Source organism: Crocodylus siamensis, chromosome 5, assembly GCF_052110815.1.
Source record: "Crocodylus siamensis isolate JL-2025a chromosome 5, ASM5211081v1, whole genome shotgun sequence".
In the NCBI taxonomy this organism is placed as follows: domain Eukaryota; kingdom Metazoa; phylum Chordata; order Crocodylia; family Crocodylidae; genus Crocodylus; species Crocodylus siamensis.
The window spans coordinates 133,589,818-133,607,657 of record NC_143399.1 but is presented as its reverse complement, the minus strand read 5'-3'; the positions used below and the strand labels follow the sequence as shown (position 1 = coordinate 133,607,657).

General features: G+C 42.5%; 1 long non-coding RNA gene across 1 annotated transcript in view; it reads left to right on the top strand.

Annotated features, from left to right (window-relative positions):
- Nucleotides 1-17,553, top strand: part of LOC149864616 (uncharacterized) — a 57,902-nt gene extending 40,349 nt beyond the window's left edge. The window contains exons 3-4 of the long non-coding RNA XR_016442577.1: nt 13,421-13,611; nt 17,230-17,553. This is a non-coding gene — a long non-coding RNA (uncharacterized LOC149864616). The remainder of the gene's footprint in view (nt 1-13,420; nt 13,612-17,229) is intronic.
- The last annotated feature ends 287 nt before the right edge of the window (nt 17,554-17,840 follow it).

Sequence of the window (17,840 nt, the reverse complement as noted above, 5' to 3'; positions counted from 1 at the left end):
TCCCAGTGTTGTGTAAGCTAGCAAGTGTGAAGAGACTCCTTGTACCTGTTCCTTGCCCCAGTACATCTCCGCAGGACAAGGTCCAATCAAATACATCATGTTCATCAAGCACTTTTGATGGCTGGCTTTTGTCTGTGAAGACAGTAAAATCACCCACCAGAGCTAATTGTTGGAATACATCCCAGAGTTGCAAGGGAAGGAGGAAATCCTTCTTAATACTGGAGAACACAGATTAATCTTGACTGAGTGACCTCTTTTACAGCAATCTAAATTTAGGATTGCAACTTTAAGCTCGGTAGAAAGTTGCACACATTTGAGTTCAATTTCTGCGTACCTCATGGAGGAAATTCTGAATAGTTTAAGTAAAACCAGAATCTCTCCTAACATCGTATTGTTTTTGTAGTAGTATAGGGTAATTTTCAAGTTAGTGAAATATGGATTGGTTTTGAATATTGGAATCAATGTCCTCATGCTCTCTAATCTGGTTGTTCAGAATGCATTTCCTTGCAATTGTCAGCAATATTTGCAGGTTTTTAAGGAGTAATTTTCTTTTAGTTCAGTGCTGTTGTCATCTAGGGCAAAGTTTCTCAACCTGTGGTACACATACCCCTGTGGGTATATGAGACAGGCAGGGGGTACATGGGTACCTCAACACTCTCTCTCTCTTTTCCTCTCTCACCCTCTTTTCCTCCCAAAACTATGTCAAAAAATTAAATTCCCCAGTAATAATCAGTGTGCCGTGCTTTGCGTGGCACTGGGTTCAGCCCTCCAAGCTTTGGGCAACATCACCTCTAGCCCAGGTACATACATGAGTTATGCACCCCTAGTGTAAAATGTGGCAACCCTATCCACACCAGATCAGATATCTGTCATATTACGGCCTTATATACACAGCCCTTCTTCCAACATATAGCACACATTCGTCTGTAAATATAAAATCCCTATGAAAATTGAGTGTTGGAGTACTTATTAAAATTTTCAGAAGTTAGGGGGCACTTGCTACTTAAAAGGTTGAGAAACCCTGATCTAGTATGTGGGGCAGTCCTAGAGAGACCTGTGTCAGCAGACAAGTATTTTCTCAAGAACTCAGACTGTCACGACTGAATCTTAGCACAATCCTGCAATATCATATTGCTAAATTGTCTCAGGCATTTGATGTCTGCTACCTAGAGACACCTACTTATTTTTAATTCATGTCTTGCAAGTGCATGTACAGAGTGATAGTAAGCCTGTGATAAGCCTAATAAGGGATCCAGCACTGCTCAGAAAATATTAATTCTGTTTTTCCACGTGGTATATTGCCCCATCTATCTTATGTAGCAGGCCTCCTGCTTAAGCACAAAATGAAGAAGAAAAGTACTTCGTAAGTTTTTAGAAGAGAGGGATGAAATTTTAAACTAGTATTGATTTTTAAGTGTGCATCTAAAAGAGAAGCTACTTTTCATTTTTTAACTAATCTAATTGATTTTGATGTGATACTTCCAGGTTGGAGACTTGTTTTTTTTGTATGGGGTATCTTTTTTTGCTATGCTAGTTATTTATTAGAAGAAGTGTATTGACTTTTTTTCCAAGAAGCAAGCAATCTTTTATTTATTTTACTCATTGAAGTGTATTCTTACGGGAAATACCAGTTTAGCTCCAGTTGTTGTGTGTGCATTATTTTTTGTCACTTTGGAAGAAAATCTTTAAGAACACCTTTTTTTTTCAATCTGTCAAATGATCCAAAAGAGAATGCAATTGGAAAATTTTGTTTCTATAAGGATCCAGTCTGGAAAAATCCCAGTTTTTCAAATTTCTGCGCACCTAACACATACTTTCTTGTTCTGTTGTCATCATATCAGGAGAAGTTATGATTCTTTATCTTTCCCTTGCACAGAGTTATTCAGTTTTATTATTTTTCATTATTCATATTTATAGTGGTAGCATCCAAAAGAATGCTTGATACTATACAAATTCCTAGGTGGCTGAAGCATCTATACCATCTTTAGGTTTCTCTTACATTATACTTTCTTGCATAAACTTAAGGGCCCAATATGTAACCCTTTCATTGGTACTGTCTTATTCGGAAGACATGTTAAAATCAATCAAACAAGTCAGAAAAAGGCAGCAAAATTAGGGACTGTAGTAGGTTTGGAGGGTGTCATTGCTGATACTCCTACCTTTCTAGCTGAACCACTTTTTCTTTTCCTGGTGCTGGAAGTCCAGAACACTGCATGCTCAGTGACTCCCTCCATAGGTCACAGTGAAAAACAGTGGGGCAAAGTTGGGCTACCAGAGAAGCGTCACATGTCCTGTGCTGAGCCTGACCCAGCTATGCAGCTTTGAGGGTTGTGTTGTGGAAGTTCCACAACCAAAGGGAACTCCCCAGCAGAGGGAACCTTGCATCGCCTATTTATAACTTCATTTTGCTTGACCCCGAACCCCAGCTTTTCTTCTCTAATCTGTGACTTTGTGAGAATAACTTCTTTTTTTCTATATATGAATAGTTTCTTGGAACACTGAAATGAGCACTTGGAGAACCTGTAGATTATACTTTTTTAATTGATGTGATCAAGGATTTCCTAAATCCAGAAAGGTGTTGTCGGGGACCCACGGCTGGCGAGCCAAGCTCACAGTCTCGGTCACGGTTGGTTGGTCGAGTGGTGGCAAATTGGACATGAACAGGTGGGATTACTGGTGTGGAGCTCTGAGACACGGATACGTAGCGGGTTTTAAACAGAAAGGATTTATTTGACTTATGCTTCTGATGTAAAAATCGCGGTTCGTTTCTCGGGAGGCGAAAAAAACCTTCAGCCACAGACACACTCTATTAGCAACACAAAAGGTATATATTTGCAAATAGGGTCAGAGAGAGAGACAAAAGATCAAACACTCTGCTGCCCCCGAGGGAAACTGCCCAGCTGGCTTTATCCCCTCTCTCCTGACCACGTGTGCAGAAGGAGGAACTTTTACAACTCATTTCTGATTCATACAAACATGTATGTAAATACGTCAAATCATGCGTCGCATGTGTATTATAATTAACTACTTAAGTATGCGGGGCGGATAGGCTTAATATGTATTAGGTTATTGCGCATGGGCAGACAATATTTGAGGTTACAAGAGTCTGAATTTTCCTTGCTTCAAGGTTAGAACTGTAATCTACTTTTATCTGCATGAGAAAAGCTGAGGAGTATATGCTTTACTGTAACAAAGAGATAGTAACTTTGCAAAACAAAGAGGGAGTGATACCTTAGTACAAAGAGCCTTTGGTAGTTTTCCCTTCAATTTCCAACCCCCGCCTTCCCTCTCTCATTAAGGAGACAAGGAGGGCTGGCAGCCGTGCTTATTCAGAGGACAACACTATTGATGGGAGCTAACAGCTATTGATAATGCATTTTTAATAATATTTCTAACACTTCTGAGGCATAGGTATCAGTGCTTTCTTCAGTTACAGTAAAACAATTAAACAACGGAAAACAACGAAGGGGTCTGTTGGCCCACGAGGTTCACAACGAGCCCTTGCTTTCTACCCCTGGTGCAAGCCCAGGGATAGGTGCAGCTGCCCACTGCTAGTCTCAGGGCTGGTCAACAGCTCGTTAACGGGAAACACAAACGAACAGTAACAGAACTGTAACTTGTGGTGACGCCAGTCCATGGTGATGGACAATGAACGGATAGTTGGTGGAAGAAGCCGAGGTCGAAAATTGGGAGGTGATGCAGCGGAGACGTCAGGTTAGTGAGGGTGATCCGAGTCGTAATCGATGATGGAAGCCGAGGTCAGTCCAAGCCAGGTAAGTAGAAGCCGGGTTGTCAACAGAGTCCAAAAGGGTGATCCGAAATTGTGGTCGAAGGTCAGAACGAAGGTAGGTCGGAAGCCAGGAAATCAAAGTTGCAATGCACTAACAACGAGCGATACGAAATGCTGAGCGAGGGAAGAGATCAATAGGCCCAAAGCCTGACTGTGAGACAGTCCCTGGAATACCAGCCTCTGTCTCCAGCTAGCGTGATCTCCCCCCCGAGGGAGGGGCTCACTGAACTTTTATCAGAATTTAGTGGCCAGCCAATCAGAATGCTCTCCGCAGAGAAATTTCTGGTCAGATTATCTCATGTCAGGTTCTGACTGAGCATGCTCTCAGTCAGAAGCTGACACAGTCTGAGCATGCCTCTGTGGGGAAAGTAGGTCAGCAATGATTGACAGGCCCGCAGGTCACCCAGAGGGCAAGACCTGGGTGAGCCTTGGAACTTTCCACTCACAGAGTTAAATGCGCATGTCAGTTTCAATCCTTCTGTGTTGGCAGCATACACTTAAAAATTTTCCATGACAGGTGTCAAACTACTACTGAATCTGAAGCAAAGTTACACAAGCGCATGAATGATTTTCTTTTGTTTTCAAGGTTTTGTACATTTTATGTTCTTAAAATATCTTACAGACCAGTAGTGAACAGTGGCAAATGGTGTCCTTCATTTCATGTGAATGGGTCACAAAGTAAACACAGAGCTAGAATGCTCATCACAGGTCAAAATAAAGCATAGTAAGTTTCTTCATATGGCTTTTGGATAAAGTCCAACTTGCCAAAGATTTTCTTTTCACCTACTCTCTAGGGAGCAGTCTGGGCAGTGAAGTTATATGTAAATTAAGTAAATAAATAAATAAAATATTCATCATGCTAAAGTTCCAAGGAGCATCTGACGCCCATTTTTAACTTTCACTCAAAACTTATATTTTATTTCTAAATTAACAAAATGTCCGTCTTTGCTTTGCGCATAGATCTTCAGGGAAAGAAGACCATTGGTGATCAGAAAAATATGACTAGAAAAAGGTAGACGGGGCTTTTTAAATGCAGCTATAGTGGTTGCCCTTGGAAGTCAGCATTTGCTTACAGTTAACAAATGGGTAGCCTTTTCTGTTGTAATGTTAGACCTATTCTGTTGTATTTTCCCCAAGGCTGATGAGGAACAAGATGATTTCACACATTGGTTCAATAAAAAAACCTGATTCAATAACAAAGTATTAAATTCTCATAATCACATTCAAACATCTCCCATTTTTTCTTAATATTTATCACTTGCCACTGTGCTGTTGTGTTGTTGCCACCAGTTATAGGCATGCTGCCTTTGGTTTAAACACTGCATTATCTAGTCCTGTCGCATGATATAATGGTTAACATGCTAACATGTTAGTTGTGCTTTGTCTACACTACCATTCCCAGCATTGCTAAGTGTTGTGCTTTACTGGTTGTAGCAACAATAGGAAGCTTTAAGAAAAAAATCTTTCTCTTTTTGAGAAGAGAAGCTAATGTAGAAAAGGAGCTGTATTTCATTAACCACCAGATAGTAGGGGTGTGCGAAGCAGGGAGTATTCAATTCAGATTTGGCCTGATTCAGGGGACGGTGATTCAATTAGCTAATTCAGATCACTGTTCCGATTCAATCCGGCCAAATCTGAAGATTTGATTCTGATTCAGAGAATCAGTGATTTGGCCTTAGACACAACTTCATATGTGTTTTCTACATACCTTGAGGTACCAGGTGCAGCTCATGAATGCTGAGATGGTAAGGTGGAAGGAGCATCCCATGGGAGCACGGGGGGGATCCAGTCCACTTCCAGGTCTGCCATGAAGCGCGTGGGGAACAACCCCAACACCCTCCCCTGGCTTGGCGATTAGCCTCAGGCGGACCCTGGGTATCCCCCCCACCCCAGACCCAGGAGGCACCAGTCACTGAGCTGGGGGGAGGGGCACTGCTGGAAGTACTTCTGGTCCACTTCCAGGTCTGCTGCTGAGCACGTGGGGGACCCCCCACCCCCATGCTCTCATGGGACACTTCATTTGCCCCACCATCTCAGCATTCACGAGCTGCGCCTGGTACCTTGAGGTCAGTAGAAAAAACATATAAACCTGTCTCTCTGGCTGCATCATTGAATCTCTCTGAATTGAATCAGAGGCTTCTGGTTTGATTTTGAGAGATTAATGTTTCTCCTGATTCGATTCAGATTTGGAGATTCGGCTGCTGATTGGGCCGAATCTCCTCTGAATCAAATCAGCGACCAAAGCTTCACACACCCTTACCAGACAGTGACTTAGTAAATATTGTGTTTTGGAATTCTGTCTTTATTTATAATCCCATTCTGAGTTACTTAGCTGTATGGGTGAAAGTCAAAGTAGAATCTAATCCAGTGTAGTTTTTTAGTGCTAGTTTCTTAGTTTCCTTGGCCCAAGGCATTTGTAAATAAGTGACTCCAGCCACAATTATGGGAAAGAGTGCTGCCACACTGGCAGGTACAGAATATATTGTAAACATAAAGTAAAACTATACATACTTTGACATTAGCAGATTCAGCAGAGGTCCATGTTAAATTCTCATGTGTGGTCTCATACTTAGGTCTCCTTTCCTGTATTCGATAAACAGATAAGGTATAACTCCTTCAAATATGCTTTTTACTTCATTAAGAAACAGGACACATGCTGCAAAATCCTCCAACATCCCTTTACATTTTAGTATATTAGGTATAAATCAGAGAACAGTTTGGCTCCCTAGGCTAAATTTGCTTCCTCTGTGACTCCATTGATTTGTCATTGTTGCTGTTTAAATTTATGTTACACAACCCACAGATAAGAAACAACAGTAGACACCCCAAAACTTGAAAACTCCCCCATTCCCATCCATATCTAGGTATAAGAATCCTTTTCCCACTTCTCCCCTCCTTTGCCAGGCCTCCTGCTTACACTAGTAAGAAATTTCACCCCATGTGCACAGGCTGTTCTGTAATTGATGTATGCTCAAGGGCTCAACAAGAATATTTTTCTTCCTTGTAAGGTCAGTCACTTATTCTGCTCTTGAACTTTTGGGGCCGTGACAGATTTTCTATCAAACTTCTAGTAAAGTAGAATCCAACCAGCTGACTTGCAATATGACTATTTTTGTTTCTTTCATGGCATGCAGTTTTTAATCAAATTGTGAGTCTATTCTTAACAGAAAATGCAGACATAAATTAAAGTTTCCTTTTATTTGCTTTTTAATATTTGTTGATTTATTTATTTTAGGCAGCATGGCAAATAATAATTGTACAGTAATTTAATTGCAACTGCTGCTGTCAGTCAGTCTCATAAATGCTTCAATAGTTAGCACCCTGCAGCATGGATCTGAAGGCAGAAAGAATCTTTATTCTTTGGTATCTTCTGAAGTAATGCAAGCAGTTAAATTAAAAGTCTATTAATTACAGTGGGAAATAAGCTTTGGCTCATTCCCTATTTATTTATTTATTTATTTATTTTAATGCCTCTCTTCCATTATTGGATTTGTCCTTGTGTGGTAATATTCATTTCTTGTATCACTCTAGGATGCAAAGCAGACTCTTTAGAGTGCAGACAGAAGTGACAATTTTCACCTGATCTGGCCACAAAAAGCTGTCTATAGCTGTGACTAAACTCAAGTGCATGGGTGCAGACCACTTCAAAAATGCCCAACTGGATGAAAATCTGACTGCTCATTGCATGAGGATTCAGATGAAGATGTTTCAAAACAGAGCGTTTTCTGTAATTTGTGTCTATGCAACCTCTCAGCCCTCCAAGCTGTTTTCAGAATGGGAGGGGGGGGAAGAGAGCAGATGGCCTGGGGCATTTTCAGCCCCTGCTTGAGGGTAGGCCAGGTGTATTGGAGCCCCCCACCAAGGTGGGGGACTCCAATTCACCCCATCCCACCCTCCAGCACCAGCTGGGGAATCAGCCAGCAGCTAGATTCCCTTTCCTCCTGGAACCAACAGTTAACTGTTTGCTCCAGGGGATCGTTGTAACTCAGAATGCTTCATGCAAAGTGTTCTGAGTTACAGCAGAGAGCTGCACTTCTGTTCGTGCCTTTAAGCTACTTGTTATGTGCCCATTATAATGTAATAAGCATAAAATAACAATTATTTTGTTTCCGTAACTGTTTTTGGTACCTTTTCATTTATTTAAATAGGAAGACATAGAAACATATAATTTTTTTTTTCATATTCTTGTTATTTACCAATGTGAAGAAGACTGGAATATTAATTCAGTGAACTTAAAGTCTTCACAGGAAGCAACTAAGAAAAGTTTCATTAATATTTGCTGTGCCCTTGAAAGTAAACCTCATCTAATGAGCTCTGAAACTATATTGTGCTTCCAAAAAGTTACTCTTTTGCTTTTGTCCGCCCTCTTGCCCCCCAAACAGCAATAGAGCAATTTTAGTTTTAAAGTTATAGAGGTGGGTATTTTTGGTGACATTAAGGTGAAAACCAGTGGGAATCTGTGCTATTCAGATATACATCCTGAGATGGCAGGTGTCTGAATTATCTGAGCCAAATTCTAGCTTTGTGTAAACAGCTGTAATCTCATTAAAGTTAATAGACATGAATTCTGGTAAAAAAAAATCTGAATTTCTGCCCTTAGCTGTGGATGTGAGTAAAATGGCCATGCACATCTTTCTAGTGCCTCTGCTAAAGCAATTGACTATGTTGAGAAATAAGTTACATTACATCTGAGCATTACGCTGAGCAACATAAAACAAGAACATATTTTGAACTAAACATTATGTTGTAAATTCTGATTTCATTTATGTAGCAGTTAAATCTGGAGCAATTTTAATACTAGTGCTAATGAGATCAAAATTTGTATGCAGATCTCTAGTGAACCTTTTAAATGCATGACAAAAAAAGACTTGCCAAGTAACGGAAAGCTAAGAAGTAGGTATTAACATCAATTCAATATACATACTAAATGAAATTAATTGATAAGAATAATTTGAATTTGAAAAAATGCTTGAATGATCCTTAACATTTAGGGAAGAAAAATAGGTGACAGTAAATCCATATCAGTACAAACATTAGGAAGCAGTCAGTAAGACTAACCACACCTTATCATGCATCTACAGATGCATCACAGGCAGGTCCAGGGAGGTGATCCTTCCCCTCTATGCAGCACTGGTCAGGCCACAGTTGGAGTACTACATCCAGTTCTGGGCACCACACTTCAAGAGGGATGTGGCTAGCATTGAGAGGGTCCAGAGGAGGACTACTCGCATGGTCCAGGGGCAGCAGGGCAGGCCCTACAAAGAGAGGCTAAAGGGCCTGAACCTATTCAGCCTCCCCAAGAGAAGGCTGAGAAGGGATCTGTGGCCTTGTACAAACTCACCAGGGGGGACCAGCGGGAATTGGGGGAGGGTCTGTTCCCCTGGGCACCACCCGGGGTTACTAAAATAATGACCACAAATTGTTAGAGGGCAGGTTTAATCTGGACATCAGGAGACATTACTTTACAGTTAGGGCTGCCAGGCTCTCCCAAGTGAGGTGGTACTCTCTCCTACCTTGGGGGTCTGAAAGAGGAGACTGGACAGATATTTGGCTGGTGTGATATGACCCTGGTACCCGTTCCTGCCTGGAGCAGGGGGTTGGACCTGATGATTTGTTTAGGTCCCTTCCTACCCTAAGTACTATGATACTATGATATGATTATCATAAGGATTTCAGTATTTTTTTCTACTAAAATTGTATACCTGGAGGGTTTTACAAAACACATATCTGAGTGTATCTAAAATATTAATTCCACTTCCTTTTAATTGAAATGTCTTAAATTTGTAATTATAGACCTACTTGCTGTATATTCATTAAATATCAACTGTTAGAAGTGCTCTAAGATATAACAAACATGTGAGAGAAATCTAGTCACCATAATTATTTCACAATTAGATAAGCAACACCACTTTCATTACATTCTTTGTAATATATTAACTTGTACAAAATTTGGAGATACTTAAGGGTCTAGAGATAAAAATGTAGGTACAATTTGAGGGGATTAGGGGCGGGGTTAGCCTTTTAAAATGGGTACCTAATTCTTCTATAGACTATTCTTAGTTAAAGACTTTCTTACTGGCAACTTTAAGACTTCCTTTTAGGGTCTGTTCTTATAGTTGGGTATCACCTTCCCATCAAACACTGAGTGCATCTACCTGTGATCTTTGACTAATTAGCTCTGCAGTAAAGCATCACCATCCACATGTGCACTGGTATTAGAGCGCAGTAAATTAATTCCACCTCAAAATAGTACGATTGGGGACAGTACTATCTTACAGCAGAGTAATTAACTGCAATCAACTGCTTATGTGGACAGTGACCCCCCCAGATCTTGCTAGCCCCTCTACCACCCAATGTCACCACCCAGAGCCTGGGGCTGACCCCCCACTGTGCCCCTGGCCAACCCAGGGCTGCTCCACCTCTGCTGTAATTGCTGTGGTCCCAAGTGCACATGTTGCACCCACCATGGAGCAATTAACTCCAGTGCAAACTGCTCCCAAGTTTATTGTGTCATCTTAATAGTACATGTAGATGCACCCACTGAGCATATCCTGACAAGCGCTCACATGCAGTTTGCAGTGCCTCAAAGCACTGTACACAGCACACATGTACCTGTTTGCCATGCTGCTAATTTCAGCTCAGTTGGTGGGGGGGTTGACCGCAGGAGATCCCAATGTCAAAAAAACCACCTCTGAAAAAAGTGGCATGGTGCATGTGGCAGCAACATGCACCACCAGAAAGGGAGCCTGGCCAGCCAGAGCCATGCTTTGGCTTTCAGCCAGGCTTTGAGTGGTCAGCTTGGCACCATTGCTGCTCTAGGAGGCTCTCAGGACCCCAGGTAAGGCTGCTGGGGCCAGCACAGGTGCTGGCCCCATCCTCTGCTGGCCCCATCCTTCCCTATCCCACTCAGGTCACCTTATCAGTGCTGGAGCATGCATGCAGGGGTGCCCGAGGACAAATAGAAATGCACAAATACATGCTGCTGCTATTTGTCCTGTAGGAAGTGCGCATCCCTGCATGTACATGCTTGTTGGGACATGCTCACTGTGTCTTAAATCCACAAAGCCTGATATTTTTTCTTTGGCTTTCACCATTATGATTCCAGAGGGACTTCAATGAAAAAAGTGTCTATATAAAACTAGTGTAATTCATTGAAGAATAAAGCCCTTAGTGAGTAATCCTATCTGACTCTGAGGTTCATGGAACATGTTACAAATATGGCCTGATTAATGTGTTAAACATGCCATAAATGGCATGAGTGCTACACATACACCCAATTTAAGGCACCATAAAATGGCAAACCAGCCAAAACAATGTTCCACACATAATGTGGAACATTTTTGTGAATGGTTTGTATGGCTCCTTAAATTGCATGTGATACATGCTCAGATACCAAGATTGTCTGGGGCAGATGTCCAGCAAACAGCTAAATGTTGGAATCAGCCCTGGAGAGCCCCTGGTTTTCAATCTGGGATGTCAAAAATTTTGTTAGCAAAAGCCTGGGACAACCCTGGGTCTCCAAAAAGCTTGGAGCTGCCTCAGGGTGGATGTCAACAATCAAGTTTAAACCCCACACTGAACATGGGGTTTAAAGTCCTCAGGAAGGGAAGTCCTTGTATCAGACCTAGGGCTGTCTGGGGCTGGAGCTGACAATCAGCTGTTTGTTGTCCCTGGTCTTGGACAGCTCCAGGTCCCAGGCTTACTTCTAGCCTGATTCCCATGTAGCATTAACAGCATTTTATTCAAAGGACTTTACTGTAGCCTTTGTCAAAGAGCTTATTTTCCTACTCCACCTTGATTCTTGGGATTAACCAGTAGGCTTTCTCTTCAAAACTCTATAAACCAGCTCAAGGGAAATGGAACTTCTGGCCCCATTAGAGATGATTTTTCAGTACTGTCCTGATTGATGAGAGGGAAATAGGGGAAAGTGAAATACAGTCTGTCACTGGGATCTGAAGCGATTCATTTTAGGGCTTATCTGCATGGGATAGTGCCAAATACATTAGCATGTGAATAGCATGTTTGTACTACACACTTGTGTGAATGCTTATTCTGACTCTAGTGCCATTGTATAGTTAGCCTTAAATTTGCAGGCCAGCCTATTTTGTGTTAACTCTGTGTTAACTAGCCCTTAGTTGAGCCAATTTCTTAGATTTTAGTGGAGTCAGACTAGAATTTACTAATAGAAATAGTCTTGAAATTTGTCCCCCTTTTTCAATCCCAGAGACTTTTATGCAAAGGAAGGAGGAACTGGCCGCCGTTACTCAGAATTAATACATCATAAGTGCAAACAAGACTAGCAAAATTCTGTCACTTTTCTTATATTTTACCTCAGTAAACTATTTTACATATAGTTCAATGTAAGCCTCATTTATTAGACAAGCTGGAAGGACACAGAATGCCTTGATAACATTAATTTTATTTTTACTAGTAAGGTAAAGAAGTATGTATAAATAAATAAATAAATTGGTCCTTGGACTGATACTCTTCAATGTCTTCGTCAGTGATTTGGACGAGGGAGTGAAGAGTGCTCCGTCCAAGTTTGCGGATGATACAAAACTGTGGGGACAAGTGGACACACCGGAGGGTAGGGAACAACTACAGGCAGACCTGGACAGGTTGGACAAATGGGCAGAAAACAATAGAATGTGATTTAACAAGGAGAAATGCAAAGTGCTGTGCCTAGGGAGGAAAAATATCCAACACACCTACTGCCTAGGAAATGACCTGCTTGGCAGCACGGAAGCAGAAAGGGATCTAGGAGTCCCAGTGGACTCCAAGATGAATATGAGTCGTCAGTGTGTCAAAGTCATCAGCAAAGCTAACACCACTTTATCGTGCACCAGCAGATGCATGACAAACAGAACCAAGGATATGATACTTCCCTTCTATCAGGCACTGGTCAGACCGGAGTTGGAATACTGCATCCAGTTTTGGGTGCCACGCTTTAAGAGGGATGTAGATAACCTGGAGAGGGTCCAGAGAAGGGCCATATGTTTAAGGGCTTGCAGGCCAAGCCCTACGAGGAGAGACTAGGGCACCTGGACCTCTTCAGCCTCCGCAAGAGAAGGCTGAGAGGTGACCTTGTGGCTGCCTTTAAATTCATCATGGGGGCACAGAAGGGAATTAGTGAGGCTTTACTCACCATGGCGCCCCTGGGGGTTATGAGAAATAATGGCCATAAGCTAGCAGAGAGCAGATTTAGACTGGACATTAGGAAGATCTTCTTCACAGTTAGAGTGGCCAAAATCTGGAATGGGCTCCTAAGGGAGGTTGTGCTCTCCCCTACCCTGGGGGTCTTCAAGAGGAGGTTAGATAGGCATCTGGCTAAGGTTGTCTGAACTCAGCACTCTTTCCTGCCTATGCAGGGGGTCAGACTTGATGATCTGTTGAGGTCCCTTCCGACCCTAACATCTATGAATCTATGAAATGTGCAAAGAAGTTAGAACTTGGGGCATTCTCAAATTCAAAACTGATGTGATTCTAAAAAAAGTCTTTAAACTGGCTCTTTTTGAGGGCATTTTGATGCAACCTATTTTATGTCTGGCATGTGTCTAATTTTGACTGGAAGATCAAGCAGCTTGGCCCTGTGTCCAACATGACATGTGCTCTGACTTTCATTCTTTGCAGATATATCAGACATTGGGAGCAATAATATGGTGAGACACATGAGAAAAGAAGAATGTTGATGATGTGTATTTTGGTGGCTGGTGAGATCCATCTTGATTTCAGCCAGAAATACTGGAAGTGAGCAGTACTTTGCAGCTGCATTATGAAGCATAGAGTGACAGAAGCGCTCACAAACATCGGAAGTGAAATGTGTAAGTATGCAACACTTCCAAGGGGATAATGTCTTCTATTCAGCTGGTACATGATTTTAATTTGTAAAACCAACCCAGACTACTTCATATGTAGCTGCTCTATGAAGAAATATGAAGTTGGTGTCCATCATGCCATACACATATTACCACCACTTAGCACTTTTTTTTTAATAATGTATTTTCTAGAGGTGCACCAATACATTGGTCCAATATCAGATTGGTACCAATATGAAGAAAATTGTCTATATCAGCCCTATGGGGCTGATAATTTGACCAATAAATGCCCGTGCTTCATGAAGCTGCAGTGCAGAGCCCGCAGCATGGAGAGCTGCCTCCAGTTGGTAACTTGGAACAGGAGGGGGGAGGGAAGGGACATGGCAGGGGCAGATCAACGCCCCCCGTGGTGAGGGAGGGGGCAGGCACTGCCCAACCCGGGGGGGTGGAGTGCAGGACAGAGGCGCAACTCGTGAGGTGGGGACAGCTCCCACCACTGCTTGCACCCCAGGAGGGCCCCCCCCAGATCTGCATGGCATGGAGTAGGCTGCAGTTGCAGGGTGGAACTGGAGCTGGTGCTGCGCAGGGCTTTTCTTGCCAGGGGTTGGGCTCAGAGCCACCCTAGATTTCGCCACAGCTTCACTCCTAGCCCCATGCTGCTGTGCAGCGCAGCCCCAGTTGAACGCCCCACCTCCACCCAAACGCCAGGAAAAGCTGCAGCTGCAGCAGGCAGTGGCATGGGGCTGGGAGCACAGCTGCTGCGAAATTTAGGGTGTCTGCAGCCTCCTCCCAGCACTGCCAGAGCCTGCTCTGAGTCCAGCCCCTGGCAAGAAAAGCCCCACGCAGCGCCAGCTCCCGCTCTAGCTCCACCCCACAGCTGCCACTTGCCCCATGCCATGCAAATCTGAGGGCACGTGCCCCCCACCCACCCTTCGTGGATGCAAGCAGCAGCAGGAGCCACCCCCGCCCCATGATCTGCACCTCCATCCCAGGCTCCCTGCCTTGGCTGGGCAATGCCTGCCTCTGCCCCCTCCCTTACTGCGTGGGGTGTTGATCTGACACTCCATGCCCCTTCTCTCCTCCCTCCCCTTCCACCACACCAGACTTACCACCTGGAGGCAGCTGTATTGGATTGGTATCAACTGATGTGCTTCCTTAAATATTGGCTATCGTTATCAGCCCCCAAAATCTCTATTGGTGCACCCCTAGTATTTTCCTCTGGTTTGGAATTGGGTAAATTGTAAGTATTAAAAACTGCAGCTCAAGACAAAAGGCTTAATTAACCATTGCTTTTAAAAGAAGCAGGGTCACTCCCCAGGTATTACCAGAATCTCTGCTCTATTCTCCTACAGTTCTCTGTTCAAAAGTAAATAATAAAGGTCATGGGGAAGGAAAGGTCCTGGACTCAATGGACAAAACCAAAAGGGCTCAGATAATAGACTCTGAAAATATTTAGGGGCATTAGCAGAAACAAAAAAGGTTTAACCTAGTTCAGAAAGCAGGAGAGGAAAAAAAAACAATAGGGACAGAACTATTTTAAGATAGTTCTGCAGTGCCACTCACTCTCAGTGCACAGTAAATGGTGATAGGTCAGGGTGGAATTGAAAGGTAACATTCAAAATGCACACCCCCCTGCCATCTACCGTTTTTGTTCAACACAAAATTGAGCCTGCCTTTGGAACTTGCTTCCTCAGGATACTATGATAAATTTATTAGTAGATTGCATGCAACATTATAGAGGGCAGAACTTGCCTAAGAGGAAGGTTCCTTTCTGCAAAATGCCTTCTACAAGTTTCACCTGGGTTATTTTGCCTTGGGGAAGAGGTTTGCTGCTCTCCTTAACCTACAGAATCCATGCATATTAGAGACAAGAGCCACTGACATGCATTTGTGCCTCTGCATCAACTCTGGGAACTCTTGTTTTTAGCCCTGCACCTAAAGGCAGCAGAAGGCTTGGGCTAATGGGGCTTAGCCTCCCAGACCTTTTGCAGTGGCTGGTGATAGCAGCAGCACCATGGTGCTGCTATCCCGCAGCGCCTGGTGTCGCTCAGCATGCAGCGACTCCTCTGCTGCCATTCGCAGCACCAGCACATGCTGGCCTTGTAACAGCCCTGCAGGAGGGAGGGGCAGGAGCCAGGTGGGGCTCAGCTCCCCCCAAATAATATTCCCCCCCACCACTTATGCCTGCATCTTGGCTCCATGGTAATATGGTAATAGTGGTAGCATAGCTCCTATGATCTTTTTAACTGACCACTTTATCTGGAGTCCCCTGAAAAATAGCAGAAGGTCAGGACTCTGTATGGGTTTCTTGCCAGGATAGTGAAGAATATGTGTGCTAAGCATAGTGTTCTGACCTTCCTGACATGCAAATACCTGCTCCTGATCTTTGTGAAACTGAAAAAAATGGTGCCACAGAAGACTCCTCTGCACAGGCAGGGAAGTTCTACATTTGGATCCTGAGGGATCTATTCGGCACAATTGGTGAAAAGCTTTGTTTAAAAAATAAACAAGATGTTTACGTGCATCTGTGGTGAGACAACTGTAAATAAGGACTCCGTTCCAAGGAAGATATAAAACCGCAACACCAAGTTATGATCTTTAACAGGACTTGAATCAAGTTAAAGTTTAACCTTTAGTCCAGATTTTCTGTTGAAAGCTGAGTTGCTGAGTGCCAAAATAGAAAAAAAAAGATGCATAATTAGCATTTGCTATTATGTTACTTTTTCAAAAACATCAAACAGGTTCAGCTAGGACTAACAGCCTGTTAGGCTGTAGTGGTTAAGGCAGGCCAGTTTCTACAGCCGACGGCATACAAAAGAACGATATGGCTAGCATAAATGTCTTGGCCTGAATGGCTAGATACTGATTTCCAGTAGGATTGACTGGAGCAGTCTGTTGCAGAAATCTGGCATGAGGCTCAAACTTGAACACCTCTGAGTCATATAAGCTACTTTCATTCTGCCATTGTCTCTCTCCTGTGTCCCTGAGGAGTACAAAAAATAATTCCCTGTATTGTAGGGTTTGAGAGTAGATTATGTAGTTGATGGGAGTTTTGACATGATAAGGAATGCAGCCTCCAGCCATATGTCTATTCACCCTGAATAAAGCAATAGATTGGAAGTGTCTGTATATTTTTCTCAAAAATAAGTCTCTGAAAGCTGCTATCTTTTGTACCAAAAACGTTCTTGTAGCTGTGGTTTTATGCTCCATTGGAGGAATGTTAAACTGTTATTTAACAGCAGCTGACTGACCTTTCCCTATAACATAGTGGAAAATATTATATGGATGTCTGCTCCTAGTCTCTGAACTGTTGGATGTATTAGCAGTGTAAGTTATATTGCCAGTTCTTTTGAATTTCAGGCTAAGGACTGTCATAGGGCTGATAAATGAGAACAGAAATTGCTCCTGATTGTGTTTCTCCCAGAAATGACAATATTCAGTAAAGATCACAACATTTGGTTTTTATTTTGAAGGGGTTGAGAAGAGTAAAGAAGGCTTTCTTGTGAGATCCAGGAATCCATTATTTAGACATTGTTAAATTTGTATTGACTTGCAGGAAATAAATCTTCCATTTATCTATGGCAAGTAATCTACATACAAATATAATTTGTTTATGATACATAGATTCCAAATCCTTCAGAGAATGCAACAAATCCATATGATGTCCATGAAACTGGTTAGTGTACTTGGATCTTCCGTTGGCTGACAGATATTTAAAATCACATGAAGACAGACAGCTCCCCACTGATTCTGCATCTGAGAAGGTTCTTAATAAGCAATAAGCAATATTTTAATTAAGGTTATTGATTTCTTTATTATGGTGATTGTATTTTAATTGCCTATGAAGCACTCTGGGGGCAAAGGTGGCCCTTATGATTATTATATGACAGTGAATAAATGGAATACATTGCTCTCTTAGAAAATGAACCAGAATTTTTACACTTCTGTTATTTTCCTGCCTGTGTTTTTTAGTAGTTCCCATTCAGAAATAAAACAAACTAAACATTCTGATTATAATTTCTGGGCGTTTATCTTATGGTTCTTTCATAAAAACAATTTGTGACATATGCCTGCAGCCCATAGTGATGAAAATATATCTATGACTGTAGCACAGACATTCCCTGGAGTCTGACAAAATTAGCTTTAATACAGCCATGGTACCAACAGGAGTGAAAAAATGGCAGTGGAAGCCAGTTGCCCAAGTTAAGTTTTCAGGGTTCCAGGAAGGTTTGTAC